This window comes from Perna viridis, chromosome 5 (genome assembly GCF_037379345.1).
Source record: "Perna viridis isolate PV_CMFRI_1.1 ecotype Kerala chromosome 5, ASM3737934v1, whole genome shotgun sequence".
In the NCBI taxonomy this organism is placed as follows: Eukaryota; Metazoa; Mollusca; class Bivalvia; order Mytilida; family Mytilidae; genus Perna; species Perna viridis.
The window spans coordinates 9,458,378-9,470,890 of record NC_142449.1 but is presented as its reverse complement, the minus strand read 5'-3'; the positions used below and the strand labels follow the sequence as shown (position 1 = coordinate 9,470,890).

At 32.7% G+C, this 12,513-nt stretch overlaps 2 pseudogenes across 2 annotated transcripts in view; both read right to left on the bottom strand.

Moving 5' to 3' along the window:
- Positions 1-4,142, bottom strand: part of LOC148615894 (basement membrane-specific heparan sulfate proteoglycan core protein-like) — a 38,675-nt pseudogene extending 34,533 nt beyond the window's left edge. Inside the window, exons 1-4 of the transcript XR_015921947.1 lie at positions 4,124-4,142; positions 3,379-3,657; positions 648-956; positions 95-395 (exon numbers count right to left, since the gene is read on the bottom strand). The product of XR_015921947.1 is annotated as a basement membrane-specific heparan sulfate proteoglycan core protein-like (transcript). The remainder of the gene's footprint in view (positions 1-94; positions 396-647; positions 957-3,378; positions 3,658-4,123) is intronic.
- The window catches only part of LOC148615893 (basement membrane-specific heparan sulfate proteoglycan core protein-like), a 30,134-nt pseudogene continuing 21,715 nt past the window's right edge, over positions 4,095-12,513 (bottom strand). Inside the window, exons 9-21 of the transcript XR_015921946.1 lie at positions 11,885-12,190; positions 11,385-11,693; positions 10,695-11,022; positions 9,539-9,555; positions 7,798-8,111; positions 7,684-7,702; positions 7,234-7,539; positions 6,719-7,024; positions 6,233-6,538; positions 5,713-6,021; positions 5,189-5,506; positions 4,428-4,948; positions 4,095-4,231 (exon numbers count right to left, since the gene is read on the bottom strand). The product of XR_015921946.1 is annotated as a basement membrane-specific heparan sulfate proteoglycan core protein-like (transcript). The remainder of the gene's footprint in view (positions 4,232-4,427; positions 4,949-5,188; positions 5,507-5,712; positions 6,022-6,232; positions 6,539-6,718; positions 7,025-7,233; positions 7,540-7,683; positions 7,703-7,797; positions 8,112-9,538; positions 9,556-10,694; positions 11,023-11,384; positions 11,694-11,884; positions 12,191-12,513) is intronic.

Genomic DNA, 12,513 nt, shown 5'->3' with positions numbered 1-12,513 from the left:
ATTATACTTAGAGTAATTCACTCCAAAATCATTTTGAGAACAATATTTTGTCCAAATACAGAGTAAATCCCATCATGACACTGGCCCTACTTACTTCCTGTGACAAGTAACGCTGTTGGAGTACTCTGTCCAGTTCCAACACTATTCTGAGCATAACAAGTGTAGCTTCCCTGGTCATCTAACTGAGCATTGTTGATCTGAAGGGATGGGTTAGAAACAGAGGAACCAGCATACTTGCCACCACTTTGAGCAACATTTATGTTGGTTGTAATTCCATTTCTAAGCTTACGCCAATAAACAATTGTATGTGGTGGCTGTGACAGAACATGTCAGTGTAACAGAGTTACCGAAGTCCACGTTATTATTTGGTACAGGAACATTCACAGTTGGGGGTTCTACAACAGAAATCATGTAAAATACAACAGTTTTCTTCCCAGTAGGCATTTAGATCTTCATGTGAAATAGGATATCATTTATTTTAAATTCTTTAATCTTGAGCAACTGAGAAACAACAATAGAACATGGATTTAAAAATGATATAATTTCTTCAACCAAAAGATCAGTTTAGTTTTAAATACCAATGTTAATAACAAGAACACAGCTCTTTTCCTGAGCAAATCATGGAGTATATTTTTTAATGTACTTACGTCCACAAACTTCCAAGGTAGCTTCTCCACTGTTGCCAGTTCCAATAGAGTTTGTAGCATAGCAGATATATTTACCAATGTCAGAGAAATCAGCATTTTTTAAGATAAGTGAAGGTGACTGTAGAGTAACACCACCATACTTGATAGTACTAGTTGATGATGTAATAGTTGTTGTCTGCCCAGCACTATTGGTAAATATCCAGTATACAGTCGTGTGTGCAGGATTGGAAATGACGTTACATCCTAACACAATTTCATTTCCAACAATAAGAGGAAACTTAGTGGATGTTAGGGTAACAGTTGGAACAGCTATGGAAAAGAAGGTTATACATTAATTTATAAGATTGCTATTTCAGAACTGGTGTGTTCAATTGAAACAAAATTTGTTTAATACTTTTTTTAGAAGTCTTCATTAAAAAAATTACATTGAATTATCGTTAAACAATGACAAAAAAAAGTTTCTTTATATGAATCATTAATCTTTTACTTTACTTAGTTACTTTAAACATTTTCAATATAAATTTAAAGAATATGTTACATTTAACCATTATATATTATACCTAACGATTTGCAAGCTGGTAGGTGACATGGTAGCACTAATCACTTTAAAATAACTATTCATCTCAAGGAAATTACACAAAACTGGCATTGTCTTTATTTTAAGAACTTTACAAATTGATATTCATCTTCAATATCATGTTAGCCACTTCAATTGTGATGTATTAAAATGCTATAGCTACATGTGTATAGCTATCACAACAACTGAAACCGTGTGACTTCAAAATGTAACCCTTATTCCTGTTTTAAACTGTATAAAATAAACACAACATTCAGTTAATTATAGAATAAACAGAATTATAAGCTATGTGTTAATGTGCAAATACAATAGACAATGTAATAAAACGTCAACAAATTCTATTCCAATTAAATGTACAATTCTTTGTGGGGAACCAGTGTAACTTTTAAAGTGTAGTCAAACCAAAAATTGAAATTCAACACGGCTGAAAGTACCTCAATCCTAAACCCACAACTGAAAGTACCTTAATCCAATATAGTATTTTTCAGTTCTGTTTTTAAAATTGATATTGTTCCCATTTTTTATAGAATCTTTCCTTTGGAGAATTTCCTCTTTATTTTTTTCAAAACCTTTATTCTTTATAACCAACTATTATACTTATATAAATTGGGAAACAAGAAGTTTCTGTTGATTTCATGACATTGCCTTTTGCTCCAAAATAAAACACTCTTAATAAAAAATGTTTTATTGATGAAATTAATCATTATTTAATCATGGAATAATTTGATTTTGATCAGACCTCATACACTTGTTAATCCATAGATAGAAATTGATATGAAGAAATGTTAAAAAAGTATCATAGCATATATAGATTTTGAGTCAAATATTAAAATTAAAGTGACATAGCCTTCCTGCTGTATCATATAAATCCTTTGATTATTTGCATTTAAAAAGTAAAGGCAGGCAAGTTTTCAAAGGTTAGTTGTAAGCAATTTTTATCTCCCAGCAAAAATAAAATTTAATCGGTAAACAAGCTAGAATCAATAGATTCTGCAAAATAGACAAAGAAATGATAAATGCATTTATGTTTCAAATTGCTCTGTGATACATATTGTAAGTATCAATTAAATCGAAATCAAATTTGTCCACTACAAAAACAGGATACTGACACAGTAATGTATTAGGGTAAGAATGCTAGGATATTTTTTAGCTGAATTTAAATTATTTTTATAGAAGAATTCAAACATCACAGAAATTACTTGTAATTCATTGAAAAAAATGAACTTTACTCTTAAATCATTTAGGAATGTCAGTATCTGTTACTGTATAAAAAATGTAGCAAAATTTGAAATCGGTCTTCATAAAGCTTCCAGAAAAAAAGTCGCAATGTAAACAAGTTACATCCAGACATTAACTTGTAATTAAAATACAATACTGTTTTTTTTATAAAGATCAGTCAAAGGTTGCTACATTGAAACAAAGAAAAATACAAGCACAAGCAGAATAAAATGAATCATAAAAAAATCATTACCATTCGAATAGCTTTGTATATGCTTTAATAGAAACATTCATAATTAGAAGTCTCTTGAAAAAATCTTCTAAGCAATTGATGTAGAATCCATTCTAATACATGTACATGTAACACTCTAGCCTTATGTATATCTTTTTCATACATTGCCTTTGGCAATTTTTTAGTAAAACTACTCATATCATTGATTGTCAAGTTTTTAAAATTCATGTCAAATTTATTAATTCTATTCTCTAGTTTCAGTTGAATGGATTAGACATTTGTATATTTTTAAGAAATCAAGTGTCAATTTGGATTTGGTGATTTCAAAATTAGGTTCATCTTAAAAGAATGAATTTATCAAAAGTCATGGTTTTAGTAACCACCAAATCTATAATGGACACTGATCGTCCTACTTCTAAAGGTGTTGAGACTTACCCCACCACTATTCTCATCATACTCAAGCAAGTTGACACAATTAAGTAAATAACAATTACTTTTTTTTTCATGTAAATGATATTTAATGTTCATAAGTACAAAAGTATAAAGACCAGTATGAATTGGCAATTATCTGAATAATAGGGAAATATAATATTGATCATGTTGATGTCTACTGGTAGGAAACATGAAATATTCTATTGGAAGGGAAATATGGAAGGTTCTATTGGAGGGTTGAGGGTTATGGGTAATATGTGGTGAGTACTTACAGCCACTTATGGTGACTTTAGTAGGAGAGCTTTGAGCTGTGCCTACAGCATTTGTTGCCCAACATCTATAGGTGCCATCATCACTAGATTGGGCGTTACGAATCACTAGGGAGGGGCTTGTTAATGAAGAGCCACTATATTTGTTGGTGTCGGTCATATTGATAGTTTGAGAGGCCCCACCAGCTTGACTTTTTGTCCAATAAACTTTAGTAGCGGTGGGACTTCCTGTAACCCTGCAGTCTAAGGTGGCATCAGTGCCAACATCAAACTTGTACTGATCTTGTGGGGTCACAACAGTCAATATATTTATAGTAAAATGAGGAATGTATTTAAATGTGCCTCAGGTGAGATCAGAAACTAGAGATGCTCTTTTTAAAATCTTTTCCAGAATTAGTTTCGTATCAGTAGACATTTTCTATATTGATTTATTTGTTCCAAGTGCTTTGTTGTTTTGTTCATATCAAAAAGAATGCAAAAGAATTTTTACAGTTTTGATATGTAAGATCTACTCAAGTCAGCATGCCATTAATAAATAATTAAGGAGAACATACCTCAAAAAACATCTAAAAATGTCTGTGAACTTTGAGATGTGCCAAGACTATTTGTGGCAGAACAAATATAGTTCCCTTCATCAGCAGCAATGGCTCCTGTAAAGGTCAGGGATGGGTTGGCTACAGTGGAGCCACTGTACTTGCTAACATTAGATACATCTAATGTAACAGAATTTCCATTGACAATTTTGTACCACTGTACAGAGGTAGCATCTGGATTAGCAGCAACTGTACACTCTAGTATTACAAAGTTCCCATGGTTCACTGTATACACTGGTTTTTTAATTTTCACCAAGGTAAACCTAAAAGTTAAGTTTAATTTTAGTCCGTATAGCAGTTAAAATGTAAGATCTGTCTTCATACAAAACATCTTAAACCACGAGCAATGGAACCTGACAATAAATATTTGATAGTATAAATATGTATATATATTTAAAAAATATTAACCATGAACTTCAGTTTAAGATTCATCATTTACATATACAAATATTTACCTACTGTCACTTGTAAATTTATTGGCTGACTGTTTGAAGTTCCCTCTGCATTTGTGGCTGAACACACATAAGTTGCAACATCATTTTGGTTGACATTGTTTATAGTAAGGGAAGGGGAGGCTACTGTACTCCCAGAGTATTTTCCACTGTTGTTGGCAACATTAATATCTGAAGGTGTACCCTGGACATACTTCTTCCATGAGACAGCCGTGGCCCCTGGTATACATCCAAATAGACAGAGGCACTCCTTCCTGTCCCAAGACTATTAGTGCCTGAACAAATATAATTCCCTTCATCATCCTGTATGTTAGCATTAGCAATAGTTAACGATGGAGTAGTCACACTTCCTCCAGAATATTTGCCATTAGAGTTGGCCACATTGATAGTGGTTTCCACACCATTAATAGTTTTTTTTTCACAAGACAGTGTTAGCTGCAGGTGTTGCAGTAACTTGACACTGAATGATAACTGTCTGTCCATATGTTACTGAATATGGAGGGTTAAGAATGACAACTGATGGAATAGCTGTTAAATAGAAAGTAGGAATGATTACATGAAGGCTATGATTGGAGAATGATTTTAATTACATCTCAACATTTGAGTGTTGAATTGCAACTTGTAAACAACCAATTAGGAAATGGAAATGGGCTTGTCTAATTACTAATAAATTAAAATTTATGAAATTTACCTGTTACAGTAATTTCATTTATCTTGTATGATAAAAATTCTAATGTAATGAAATAAATTTGAGATTATATAACATACTTCCAATAACATTCAGTGTTGTTTGTTGACTCTGAGAAGAACCAACATTGTTGGTAGCAGTACACAAGTATTTAGCTTTATCCCCATCAGCAGCATTGTGGATAGTCAAGGATGGTTTTGATGCGGAGGCACCACTATATTTCCCATTACTACTGGCCACATTTATATCCTGAGCTTGTGCCATATTTCCATCTGAAGGAATCTTTTTCCATAAAATGGAGGTAGCAGAAGGGGAACCATTCACCATACAAACAAGTTCAACATTTCCGCCAGCCTGTACTGTGTACTGGCTTGATGGTATTGTCACAGTAAACAAACCTATTAAAAATACCATACAGTGAAGTGACTATTATCAATGCTTCTGGCTAAAACCATCAACAAGTACCATTTTATTAAGCAGCACTACACACATCATTTTACAGTGATTAAACTTAACTTGCACTTAATTTTAAAAGGAAAAAAAATCAGTATGGCTATCAAAGACAATAGTTGATTAATAAAAATCTACAGTTGTTGTTTCTTACCACCTATCACGTCCAGAAATCTAGCAAAGCTCTGACCAGTACCAACATCGTTAGTGGCAGTACATATATAACTAGTCTCATCATCCTGAACAGCATTACTAATGGTCAGACTTGGAGAAGAAACTGTTCCACCAGAATACTTCCCATTAGATCCCTGTATATTAATGACCTCTAGGTTACCATTCCTGAACCTTTTCCACTGTACTGACTTGTGTGATGGAACAGACTGAACTACAGTACAGGGAATAGTTGTACTGGCTCCATAGTTAACAGTGTATGTGTCAGCTGATATCTCAACAACTGGGATGTCTGAAATGTAGAAATGAACATACCATTATAAAATTGCATATCAAACATACAATCATTTATCAAAGTTGGCTTATTGCAAGCAAACATAATAAAATATCTTTCAAAGCTGTTAATATACAAATGCCAATGTTTTACTTGAAACATCCTTTTCATTATTCTATTTCAGGTTTGAATTATGTTTTAAGTGATAACTATATACAATAAAACATACTTCCAGTGACACTGAGGAAAACTTGATTACTGCTAGAAATTCCTTCCACATTGGTAGCTGTACATTGGTAATAGGCTGAATCTGAGTTGAGTACATTATTTATCGTCAGGGCTGGTGTTCCTGTTGAAGAACCTGAGTATTTAAAACCACCATTGGTGACATCAATATCTGTTGGGACAGCATTTTGAATTTTTCTCCATTTTACTTGGTTTGGGGCTGGACTACCATTTATAATACATGGAATTGTTATAGTTTTGCCAACGTGAGCACTATAAGGATCAGGTGGTATAGTAACTGTCAGTAAACCTACAATATCAGAAAATTATCAAATCATTTTCATTTTTTTGCTCCTGTTATGAATCCATGTACTGCTTCTTGCTGGGCTGTTTATAAAAATGTTTTTTTTTCACATTCTATCATTTATCATCGATGTTTATTCCTCATTTTGTTGCAACATAAAATATATTTCAAGCAACAACGACTTACCTCCAATGACATCTAGCAGTGTTGATGAACTGGTTCCACTACCTATCTGATTGGTAGCAGTACAAATATAACTTGCTTCATCATTTAGATTGGCATTATTAATGACCAACGAAGGGGAGTTTACTGTTGCTCCTCCATACTTTCCCTGCGAATTGGCAACATCAATATCTAAGGTAGTTCCACCCTTTGTGACCTTCCATTTGATAGTGTGATGCGTAGGGACAGCTGATACAATGCATTCCAGGGTTATAGCATTTCCATAATTAACACTGTATGTATCCTTAAGAATACGTACTTGTGGTGCACCTACAAAAGTGGATATGTCCAATATGAAAAAAGAAATATGGATTGAAAACATGCAATATATATGAAAAAAAATAAGAAGATGAAATCCATTGCAAAAAAATAAAGAATTGATAAATACAGTCTACTTCTCTGTTTGAAAACAATTCAAAACAAATCCAGCACCATAATGAAAAAAAAAGTTTTATCAACCAGTTATGTTCACCACTTACTTCCCATTACATCTAATGTTGTTTTTTGACTGGATGCCCTTCCTGCTGCATTGGTGGCTGTACAGATATAATCAGCTTTGTCATCATTGGAGGCTGATGTTATTGAGAGCGATGGTCCAGAAACAGTAGCACCTACATACTTCCCATTACTAGTACCAACATTGATGTCTGTAGCTACATTGTTGACAACTTTTTGCCATGTGATGAAATCAGCCGATGGAACACCTGACCATGTACAACCAAGGGTGACAGTGCCACCTAGCTGTACATTATATGAAGGCTGAGTTACCATCACATTTAGCAAACCTTAAAATTAAAGGAAAGAATAATTAAAAAACTTTTATCATGAAAGCAAAGAAAATAATTGCACAAACAAGCAAAAAGCAGGCGAAAATGTGAAGAAAACAAAGTATTTAATGTTTTGATAAAACTGTACCATGATAATAATGCATGCAACTAATAAAAATACCTAAAATAATAATAACACTGTCATACATGTCATACAGGGTTTGACTGATAATAAAATTTATAAAAGAAACAAAAAGAAAAAAAAATGTAAAAAACCTGAAAATTATCTCCAACCACATTCAGTAATGTTCCTGAGCTTGATCCAGTACCAACACTGTTAGTAGCACTACAGATATATGTTCCCTTGTCATTAAGGTTTGCTGAACTAATAGTCAGTGAGGGGTTGCCAACCTTTGACCCTGAATATTTAGCTGTATTTGTCAGGTCAACATTTTTAGTAGTACTTCCAACAGTCTTTGTCCAGCTAACCGTGGTGTACATTGGGTTAGAAGTGACAGTGCATACTAGAGTTGTCGATTGATCATAGTCTACACTGTAGGTAGGTGATCCTATAGTGACAGTTGGTTTGACTGAAATCATTAATAAAATTCATAAACCAAAATTGTAACATGAATATAGAGAATCATTACCATATAAGGTAATTGATTCTACTTTCACCATTAGGCAGCAACCATTTGATTTTCTAATGGGGGGGTGGATTTTATTCCAAGACAATTTTTTTTTTTTTGGTCTAGTGGAAAAAAAACTATTTCCTTTTTTGTGACAAGTCAAAAACAATTTTTCTTCTTCAAATATATGATTGAAGTTAGAAAAAGCTGAGAGTGAAACAACCAATTTCATTTTCATATTGCTGAAGACAAATTATTTATTTCTCAAACAAACTTTAAAAAAATAAAAATCCCTAAGAAAAAATCAAATGATTGCTATTTTATGAACATGAATTCAAAATAAAAGTCAACAATACAATTCATAATACTTGGCTAGGTAAAACTTTCAAGATAAAACTCTCAAATTAACAGTTTTTTTTAATCAAAGATAAAATATAAGCAGCATACAAAACATTGGATGATGCGATACTATAAAAGATGCAATAACCTAATAACAGTAAACAGCATAATTGTGTAATTCAAAATTGAAGATTTCAGTACATAATCTATTTACTTTCATTAAATAGGATTTTATACTGTCATTGATCAAGTAAGTAAAAATTCTTATTTATCTTTATTAAATATAATTGAACAATATTAAGGGAAAATATGCTATATTAAGAAGGAGTAGAGGGATATATGAGAAAACACAAGTACTAGCTAAATTGTAAAAAATACAGGTGAGACAAAAGAACATGCTATACAGATACATTCAATAGTAAAGTTAGAAATTAAAACAAATAAGCGATTTATTTCGTGAACATTAGAAATATTTGAAGGCATGCAATTCAGTAAAGGATGAATAATGAAAAAACATGCAAAAAGAAAAAAAAAACTTGAAAATGAGTAAAATTAGAATTTAACACATTATATAATTATTAAAAAAGAGGTGCACATTTTTTTATCCACATGCAGTTAATTCAGAGGCAGAAAAAACGGTTACAGTCATTAGAAAAGATTTTAGAAAGTGTATCACCCCAAGTGTCAAATTATAGGACACACAAGAAACATGCAACACACAGAAATAGAACTTAATCTTACCAGTTGTATTTCCTTGCCGTTATATATCCACATGCCATAATTCTTAACTTCTACTGAAAACTTGACTGAAATGTATCTCAAAACACATGTTACAAATGTTTTATTAATACATATACACATACAAAGACTAACTATAGAACTATGATACAAAAGTTCACAATGTGCGAAACAAACATAAATGGTGCATTCTGAGTTAATATTGTCATCAACAGTTATAATGATATTCATGTTTATAAAGCAGGACTAAGTAGGTAGGGATATAGCAACCTTGCAACCTACAGACTTGCATGCAAATAGTTTAAACACACATGGATCTCCATTAAATCTGAAAGCCAAAGAATAATCAGAAGCATTTCTTGTGGACCTGGGCTTCAAAACTAAAATACAATGGAAATAAGGAGTGAATATATGCTTCAATAAAGAAAGAGAAGTTTTCTTTATTGAAACATGGAATGCTTTTAGAAAATATGGTAAGCCTATAAAAAGTAAAATGTTCCACACTTGAACTTTATCTGTGATTAGTCATCTATAGAAGATATACATGTACCACTGTTTAACACTTTCTAGTCAAATACTCTTTATGAGTATTAAATCAGCAAATATAATGCCTCAAAGAATTTTGTAAAAATTCTTTTCTGCTTCACTTAATGGAAGAAAAAAATCCTTGTTGAATTTTACAAGTAATACTCTGAGAATACGCATGAAATGAATATTCAACTTCAATGAAGCACCCTTTAAATTTGATTATCTCCCCTTGAAGGACTCCACCAAATATTATCTCCCTTTCATGCACATTAGCATATATGAAGTCTTCTCTCAGGCGTACAATAATAATTATCTTCCTTCATACACATCTATAAACATGTATGAAGCCTATCATCGAAATTCATCATCTGTTTATATGGACCTACTGATGGACGAACAGACAGACAGGATGATTCCCGTATGATCACCAAACAGCAGGTGTAGAGATTTTTGTAACAGTATGTAATGCAATATCCCTTAATATTTTTTTAAAGATATGGCAACAAATTGACTGCATTACCATACACTTTTACACCTTGTAACAGTAAAATCTACCAGGTAATCTATAGTAATCTGTAAGTCCAATCTCTACAGCTTTTAAGACTTTATCAGATAATCACTCAGCATCACATTATACATTAAGTGCTTCATGTGATTGTCAACTACAAGTCAAAATACTCAACAACCAGCATCCAGAACATCAGTGCAAAACATGAAATAGTTAATCTAAATCACATATGCTACAAAAACTAAAATGTTTTGCACAACATTCATCCAAACAATTACATTCCACCAATTTGTGCCACAAGTTATAATGGATAAAAGTATGCAAGTTAAAACCAGATTCCATTGGTTTATACAAAGAAATATTCAATTTACAATGGATATGTGTTTTATTAAAAATGAACCCAAACAATGACCATGAAATGAGCAAGTCACACAATGGACTTACTAGCAACCACAGACAACTGATATGCTGTTGGACTTTGTCCATTGCCAAGGACATTAGAGGCAATACAAATATAGCTGCCAGAGTCAGTGTACTCAGCATTGTAAATTGTCAAACCAGGAGAGTTGACTGTGGAACCACCATATTTGCCTGCACTGTTTTCCACAATAATTTGTGTAGTGACCCCATTGCTAGTTTTTTGCCAGATCACCCTCAGTATTGGATAGTAAGGTGATGAAATTAGACAGTTTATTGTTACTGAAGTGGTACCATATAATACTGTATCAAAACTTCTACTGAGGGTAACAACTGGTATATCTAGGAAATAAAAGTCAACAATTTTGAGCCTTTTCCAAATCCTCCTCCTAAATTCTTAAAATGTTCTCCAAGAATCACTTAAGTAAGTTTGAAATGTTCAACACCAATGGATCATATTACCCAATGTTATTAGGTGCTCTTCATAAAGTCTGCTTACATAAAATGACTCAAATTATTCATTGGATTTTTTAGTGAAACACAATCAATCCCAAAGAACTGACAAGAAATTTAATTTCATAATTAACAACCGATGTTAACAAGCCAAGTTGTTTCACTAGGTTATGTTTTTAAATTTACCCTTAGTGAAAAGTATGTGTATGTTAGTGTTTAACAAGCAACACCTCATTCACCACATAACCTACCGCCAGAGATACCAAGTACTAAGGCATCACTCTGACCGATTCCTACGACATTTTTAGCAAAACATTGATAACTGCCCTCATCAGTAAACGCAGCACTATGTACAGTCAAAGAAGGATCACTGACAGTGGACCCAGTGTATTTTCCTTGACTGGTTGAAACATCAATTTGAGTTGTTTGAGAATTTCGTGTAAACTGCCAAAATACTCGTGTAACTGCTGGCAGCTGGGAGGATATTGTACATATGAAAGTCACTGTTTCACCAAAAACCACACTTTCTGTAGTCTTGCTGAGTGTCACAGTAGGTATACCTGTTTTAGGAACAGGAACGATAACATTTCCAACATTATATCAATAAATACTTTAAATCACAGATAACTTAATTTTTTTTAAAACAAAAATATGCCATAAAACTAAATAATATGGCCTATTCATGAATAGGAAAGTAACAACTAAATTAGAACTTATCAGAAAAAATATACACGATAACAAAACATCCTACCTCCTTGAATGAGTAGTTGAGCATCAGAACTTTGTCCAGTTCCCACTTGATTTGTTGCAGTACATCTGTAGAATCCACCGTCAGCATTGTTTACATTACGTATAGTCAAAGCAGGAGTAGCAACAGTACCACCACTGTATGAGGCAGGATCACCAATGTTGATAGTAGAAACCTGCTGATTATTGACTTTGTACCATGTAACTGCTGTTACACCTGGGTTAGCACCAGTGATTTGACATGGAATTGTGATGTCATTACCATAGACAGCAATGAATGAACTTGAGGGTATTGTAACTTGTGGTATGCCTAAAACACAATACACAGAAATAGTAATGATACTTTATCTTGAAATAAGCAAAATATTAGAGCTTCAATTATTTTAGTTCATTCAAAAACAGGTAATCTCAAGGTTCTGATTTTCCATCGTGCACATGAACTGTGAAACTTTAAGAATGATTTTAATATTTATACCATGTTTGGTTCCAATTGGTCAAGTAGTTTCAGAGGAGAAGAGTTTTAAAAAATTGTTATTGACGACGACGGATGCCAAGTGATGGCAATAGCTCACATGGTCTTCAGGCAGGTGAGCTAAAAATGAAATGCTAATTTCGTTCAGTTTCTCTGTGTTT